Below are 8,282 nucleotides of genomic sequence, written 5' to 3' on the forward strand. Positions count from 1 at the left end.
ACAATGCACAAACTTCTTGGATTGGGTTAGGTGGAATCGGGGATTGTTCAGTATTTAGAAGACGGTCTAATTTTTGGGACAGTTCATCTACCTTACGTGGATATCTATGATATTTATAATCTGATAAACTCTACTTCTTTTTTGTTGAAGCATGGGTTGTTCTCTAGAAGTGGCAGACATATGATGTAGGAAATTCTCACTAAGTATTTCAAAGAGCTGCCAGGCTTCATCCTCACTCTTTAACATGAATGTCCCACCACATGATGCATCAACCATTTGTTGGTGTTTCTCTGATAGACCATCATAAAAATACTGACAAAGTTGCCATTTAGGGACAGCATGGTGTGGATATTTACGAATGAGGTCCCTTAACTTTTCCCATGTCTCATGAAAAAGTTCACCCTCCAATTGGGAAAAACTAGTGATAGCTTTTCTAATTTGATTTGTTTTTCCAATTGAAAAGTATTTCTTGAGAAATTCTCTTTGAAGATGTTCCCAAGTTAAAATGGTTATAGAGTCTAAGGAGTTTAACCAATGCTTGACTTTGTCCTTAAGTGAGAAAGGGAACAGTTTCAACCTAAGGGCATCATCGGAGAAGTTTTGAATTTTTACTATGGAATAAATTTTAAGAAATTCATCCAAGTGTTTGTATGGGTCCTCGTTACTGAGTCCATAGAATGATGGCAACATTTGAATAATGCTAGACTTAATCTCATATTGGGTAGCTTCTACTGGAGGTGCTTGAATGCATGGAGAGTAGGTATACGAGGATGGAGTGAAATATTCTCTCAATGAGCGTGGAGGATTAGCCTCACCAGGTGCAGCTATGTTTCTAACTCGGATAGTCCTAAGAGTCTTTTCTAATTCTTCGTCTAATGGTTGCAAGTCGGGTTTTAGTGATCGTCGACCTAACATGCAACTAAAAGGTCTATGTAGGACTATCCTAGTCTGTTAAGGATTATATATATATATATATTTTTATTAAGAGGAGAAGAGAAGAGAGAAAAGAGTTCTAAAGAAGAGATCATAAGAAGTCCTAAAACTAATAGAAGAATTAGTTGTGGTTAGATTTTAATTACAATCAAGTTAGCACGCAGTGGACTCTCTATCTTAAAGTTACCCTCATTCTAAACAGCTCCTAACTGTAGTTAGCCTTCAAGCCCTCCAAGTCGGAGCTTGACCAACCAACTGGCCAGATAAGTGTAAGGTTGGTGGGAGTCCCCCCGTTGCTTTCCTTAGACACTAATTAAATTGGCCAGATCAGCAAACGGAATCAATTAAAAACCACCTTCCTTCGAGCCCAGTCATCCCGCAAACCACTTGCCTAGACACCAACTAGCTGACCAAGTCTAACCTGGTTCAACTCTCAGGGTCACTTGTCCTAATGAGCTCGAAATTCTTAGGGGTCAACGTCTAATTAATTTTAGATTAAGATCTAAGTTATACAAATGCAAGAGAGTGATTTGTGGGCCAAGAAAGGGTGATCAAATTCCCACCTTATCTTAGTTAATGGGTTGCACCCTTAAAGTTTATTATGAAGATGCAATGCAAAGAAACAAGGTGTCCAATCAAGTTAGAAATTTTTATATTTGAGGTTATGCTATTTTAATTAAGTGTTATGAAATGTCAGTGGCTTTTTTTTTTAATTCAATCGTGCCAAGGTCTCCGACAATGGCACCAAAATTTGATGCATAGTCGTTGATAACACCAAAAATAACTCTATTCACTACGTAGGTAGGATGAGTCGAGATCGTATCCTCAGGGACCTTGGACTAAGTTGAGATTGCAAAATAAAAGAAAGAAGCGTTGTTTTGATTTAGAAAATAAATTATCTTAAAATTAAGGTAATTAGAAAATAAAGAGTTCGAGAGTTTTAAATTAATTTTGTACTAGTAGAGTTGTATCTCTTTTTTTTTAATTAAATAGATGTGATTAATCTTAGAAAAAATATCTATCTTTTCTCGGCACACTCCGTACCTATAGATCACGGTACGTCTCTGAAAAGTACTAGGTAAACAACTCTTCTTTCCTCGGCACGCCCCATACCCGTAGATCACGATGCATCTCCGAAAAGTAAAAGTTGGTCATAATATTAATCTAACAGGAAAGCATAAATAAAAGCATATGAAAGAGAGCAAATAAAGAACTCATGATGATTTAAATAAAAAGCATAATCTTTATTGCATATAAAGAAATACAAAAAAGTTTAGAACAATAAACCCACTCTGTGTCGTTACAAAATTTTTTCTCCACTCCTGAGACTGCTAGCCAAGCTGCTCATGGAGTAGTCCCTTTCTCTTCCTCTATGCAAGGCTCTAGAAGGATTTCTGGGATGATCCTCAAATGAAAGTATAAGAGTCTTTTTATAGGTGTTAGGAGGGAAAAGTTTTACATGATTTTCAGATGTGGGACTAAAGAAAATACTAAAGACTAAAAGATAGATGGATGAGATGGAAAGATCATAAGCAGATAAAGAAAATACAAATTCTTCCTCTTGAAGTATTTTCAAGTATTATATTTTTTTCCTTTAATTTTCAGATCCATCTGCCGTTCGTCTGTTCGCCACTATGTCCACCAGCACAACTCTCCACGAACCCGCCATGCCGCGCACCCACGCCCGCACTGCCGTGCGCCCGTACTGCCGCGCGCCCGCACCGCCGCGCGCCTGCACCGCCGCGCTCGCACTACCGTGCTCGCGCCCGCACCGCACTGCCGCGCTAGCTGTTAGGAAACGCTCCTTTTTAATTTACAAAAAGAAACTTTTGTTTCTTTAAAATGATGCCTATATCTTTTTGGATTCTTTACATAGTATCTTCATTTTCTATAATACCGTATGCATCCTTCTTTTATTTTAATTTTATTTTAGGTCTAATTTTTTTCAAACTTGAGTCTTTTTGATCTACGAATCAGACTCTTTGTATCGACGATCACCTTTCCTGTAAAACATAAAAAGAAGCATCAAATTCTTAATAAATAAAATAAATTAAATATATTTTTTTACTTTAAATGACTTAAATTAAGTGTTTATCACATATCAAGTATCTTTCAAATTCATTATTAATGAACTCTATTGATTGATCTTGATCTAATCTGTGCTTCATAATTTTTTTGTCAAGTCATTTGAATCTGACCCTCAGATCAGAGATCCTGAATTGCCTTGGTATCTGGATGGTCCGACACATCCGGTCAACAGTCTTTTTTCCTTATAATTTAATCTTATTATATTCATAGAATAGAAATTGATGATGATTTGATATTTTAAATAGGATTAGCTGATTCTTCTAACGAAGTCTGAAAATCTAAAATGAATGAGGTAAGTAGATCTTATGCTCCTTATTTATTTTTAAATGATCATATTTTTATGCAAAGAATTGCTATTGATGAAATTATAATTTTTTATAAAATAAGGATCGGCATATGTGATATGAAAAAGTATGTTTTATTATGAGCATTGATTTCATTAATATGTCTTATGAAAATAACATGATTATGAAGCATGAATTTTATTATTTTTTTCATCTATGTATATGTATGCTTTAAGAAAAAGATATAATGATTTCAAAGGCTCTTAGATGGCTATGAATGAATTCTTTCGGGAAGGTCGACATCCGGAGCTAGCATCCACACGAAACATGGCCCTACCAGCTGGTATAAAGTTGGCACATGAATTAAGAACTCTGTCGATTAAGAAACATGACCCTATCACGGGTATAATAGTGAGCTTAGCATGAATATCTGTGAGTAATATTTTGAAACATGACATGAATACATGATGAAAATGATTTACGATTCATGATTGTGAAATATACATGATTTATGCATGCATAATGAGTTTATAACTTATTTTATTATATGCTCTATGAAATATTTTATTTTATATTATCTGTTATTTTCTAAATATTGCATTATCATAAAAAACTTATGCTTGATCCGATAAGGAAGTGCAAGTTCTACTTACTGGGCTAGTGTAGCTCATATTCTTTTTATTTTTTTTTATTTGAACAGAAGAATAAGATAGGATCGATAAAAGGAATCCAAGCTTGAAGATCTGCATAGCAAGCTTGAAAATTTGGTAGCAGAAGTTTAGTTATTTTATAATCATGAATTTGTAGTTATTTATAACTATTGAGATTCGGGTTGGTACTTGCTTTTGGATTTAGATGCTCTGAACCAATATTGATTCGATTATTTGATGAATAATAAAATTAAATCTTTTTATTTGACGAATTTTAGATGATTATGATAGATTGACTTCGTATTATTGTGGGCTCCATCCCTCGGTAGCATGGCCGTGTTATGTCCCGAATTTGGAGCGTGATATTTTATGGTATCAGAGCTTAAGTTATAATCATTGGAGATTATGATATAAATGATATAAATGATTAGGATATGATAGAATAATATCAGAGCTTAGGTTTAAGATCATTGAGATTATAAAGTGATATCAAAACTTTATGTATGATCAATAGGATGTGACCGAGTGGAGTATAATGGATAATATCAGAGCTTAAGATTATGATCATTAAGGACGTGATAGAATGATATAAAGTTTAGGTTATGATCACTAGAGAATATGACTTAAGTGGTTTGAATTTAAGGTTATCATTATTCGAGATTGTGACTTTAGTGATATTTGAACTTGAGGCTAAGATTATGAGAAACATGATAGATAAAAAAAAAAGATTCAATAATTTGATTTCGAATCAATAGGTATTATGATGAAATTTATGTATAAATGGCATATGATGTCTATAATAGAATTGATGAGTTATATCTTAGATTTTAATTAGCAAGGTTGACCTGAGTATGAGAAGTGTTGACCCTAGAATGAAGTGGGAGGTATGGATATATTATGTTAGGTATATTTGATGATATTGGAATGCTAAACCTATACGGATAAAGGACATGATAACTTTGCTGATTTTGATGTTAATTTCTTTGCAAAAAAAAGTTGGTTTGAAAGTTATCTAAATAATTGTAAGGTAAATCGAAGGTTAACTCAAATTAATTCTAGACATATAGGATTCTTGAGGAGTGATGAAGCTTATGTAATAAGTTCAAACATAGAAAGTGGATGAAGATTTGATTTTAATGTACTATGCCTAAGAGATAGTAATGACAAGAAAACCTTAAATTTTACCCTAAATTGTATATGAAATCTGAAAGTTGGATCTATCTTTGATTGATTTAATATACAAAGATATTTTTGATAGACTTAGATAATTTGGTAAGTTGAGATTAGAGTGTGCAGCAAAAGCGTGATGGTCTGAATTGATTAGAAATATTAATCTTTTAAATCAAAAGATATTATGAAATACGTTAGTTATAAATAAGGAAAGATTTTACTGATAATAAATGGATGCTAGAGAGAAAATCTATTTGATCAAGGAAAGACTCAAAGCAGTATAGGATAGACAGAAGAGTTGGACAGATAGAAAAAGAAGAGAATTGGAATTTCACTTCGATGATCATATTTTTCTAAAAGTATCACCTACTAAAAGTGTCATGAGGTTTGGGAGACATGGCAAGCTGAGTCCGCGATATATTAGACCTTTTGAAATTTTGAGCCGAGTAGGAGATGTTGCTTACGAACTATTACCACCAGATTTATTCTAAGTGCACAATGTCTTTCATGTTTCATTACTAAAAAAAAAATTTTGTACCTGATCCAAATAACGTGATAAAGTATGAGCCATTGCAAGTTCATGAAGACTTAATTTATGAAGAATTTTTTCTCCGAATTATTGATCGAAAAGAGCAAGTTCTAAGATGGCGCATCATTCTATATGTGAAGATTTATTGGAGTAATCATGAAGAGAGAGAGGCTACATGGGAGCTTGAAGATGATATGAAGACGAAATATCCATACTTATTTGAAAATGAAGGTATGTTAAATTTCGAGGACAAAATTTTTTTTAGGGGGGTAGAATGTGATAAACCGGCCCACTGGGTCTAAAGCCACAAAGCCCACCCAGAAAAAAAAAATAGGGAAGAAGACTCCCGATTGGAGTCTTCCCCTTCCCCAGTTTCGATCAGGAATCGGAGTCCTAGGGTCATTAAAAGACCATAGGACGAGCCCTATAAGAACCTCCCTCCTCTCCAATAAGAGAGGACACAATAGTCACCGACAATCACCGGAGTTCTTCTCTGATTTTTTTGATTGAAGCCGCAGCCCCTCGACTCGTGCTCGTCGTGATTTCATGCCGGTGGGGGTCATCGGAGGCCATGGTAAGTCCTTCCTCCTCTTCCTCTCTTCTCTCCCTTCTTTCCCATGCCTGCAGACACGACTGCCGGTGACAGGAGCCGTCGGATTTCGTCGGAGAAGAAAACCCTGTTCTTCTCTCCCTTTTCCTGATTTTTTATGGCACCGACGGTCACCGCCGACCGCCGGCTTCGGCCTCCGAGCACGGGAGGGTCGTCCCTTGCCGCCGGCCACCCCCAGGCGGGGAATGACCGTGATCGGTCGGTCAAAGGCACGGGGACCTCTAGGTCTCCTGTTTCGGCCAAAGAAGGCCACAGGAACAAGAAAAAGAAAAAGAAAAGAAAAAGAAAAAAGAAAAAAAAATAAAATAATAATGAAAAATACATGTGAGAGAAAGTTTCTCTCATCTCTCTCTCTTAAGTCTTTCTCTCTTTAGAATTAGACTTTCTCTCTCTACCTTCTCTCTATATTTTTTCTCTCTAAATTCTCTCTCTATTTTCTTTCTCTAAATTTTCTTTCTATTTTATCTCTTTTTATGAATTTTATCTCTCTAGGGTCATTCTCTCTTTCTGATTATATCACAGATCCTAGGATAAACTTGAGATGAAAATATGATAATCTGAGACTGCTCTGAAATTTATGTAGTAGAATTGGATCCCGATCCAATCCTTATTCAAAATTGATAACATTAATCATGGTTAATCCATATTAAGTCATCCTGATATGACCTCTGATGATCTTAATCATGATTGCCACTTTTGAAGGATACTAAGATTCTCTCTCCACTTTCTCTCTCTATTTTCTCTCTCATGATTGACTTTCTCTCTCTAAGAAGGTCTATGAATCCTGTATCAAGTCATGCCTTCATCTTTTAGGGATTTATATTGACTCTAACAAGATGATCCAAAATTGCTTTGATATCCATGCTGTATGTCAACCTCATTTGATCATATCAAGTATCTTTCAAATTCATTATTAATGAACTCTATTGATTGATCTTGATCTAATCTGTGCTTCATAATTTTTTGATCAAGTCATTTGAATCTGACCCTCAGATCAGAGATCCTGAATTGCCTTGATATCTGGATGGTCTGACACATCCGGTCAACAGTCCTCTTTTCTTATGATTTAATCTTATTATATTCATAGAATAGAAATTGATGATGATTTGATATTTTAAATAGGATTAGCTGATTCTTCTAACGAAGTCTGAAGATCTAAGATGAATGAGGTAAGTAGATCTTATGCTCCTTATTTATTTTTAAATGATCATATTTTTATGCAAAGAATTGCTATTGATGAAATCATAATTTTTCGTAAAATAAGGATCGGCATATGTGATATGAAAAAGTATGTTTTATTATGAGCATTGATTTCATGAATATGTCTTATGAAAATAGCATGATTATGAAGCATGAATTTTATTATTTTTTCATCTATGTATATGTATGCTTTAAGAAAAAGATATAATGATTTCAAAAGCTTTCAGATGGCTATGAATGAATCCCTTCGGGAAGGTCGACATCCGGAGCTAGCATCCACACAAAACATGACCCTGCCAGCGGGTATAAAGTTGGCACATGAATTAAGAACTCTGTCGATTAAGAAACATGGTCCTGTCATGGGTATAATAATGATCTTAGCATGAATATCTGTGAGCAATATTTTGAAACATGACATGAATACATGATGAAAATAATTTATGATTTATGATTGTGAAATATACATGATTTATGCATGCATGATGAGTTTATAACTTATTTTGTTATATGCTCTATGAAATATTTTATGTTGTATTATTTATTATTTTTTAAATATTACATTATCATAAAAAATTTATGCTTGATCCGATAAAGAAGTGCAAGTTCTACTTACTGGACTAGTGTAGCTCATATTCTTTTTATTTTCTTTTTGTTTGAACAGAGGAATAAGGTAAGATCGGTAAAAGGAATCCAAGCTTGAAGATCTGCATAGCAAGCTTGAAAATTTGGTAGCAGAAGTTTAGTTATTTTATAATCACAGATTTATAGTTATTTATAACTATTGAGATTCGGGTTGGTACTTTCTTTTGGATTTAGAT

General features: G+C 34.3%; 1 non-coding gene across 1 annotated transcript; it reads left to right on the forward strand.

Moving 5' to 3' along the window:
• The first annotated feature begins 334 nt into the window (after positions 1–334).
• LOC140854961 (small nucleolar RNA R71) lies at positions 335–440 on the forward strand. The gene has a single exon (XR_012138054.1). It is a non-coding gene; the product is annotated as a small nucleolar RNA R71 (small nucleolar RNA).
• Positions 441–8,282: the final 7,842 nt, after the last annotated feature.

The sequence above is a fragment of the Elaeis guineensis genome, chromosome 1, assembly GCF_000442705.2.
Source record: "Elaeis guineensis isolate ETL-2024a chromosome 1, EG11, whole genome shotgun sequence".
Lineage (NCBI taxonomy): Eukaryota > Viridiplantae > Streptophyta > Magnoliopsida > Arecales > Arecaceae > Elaeis > Elaeis guineensis.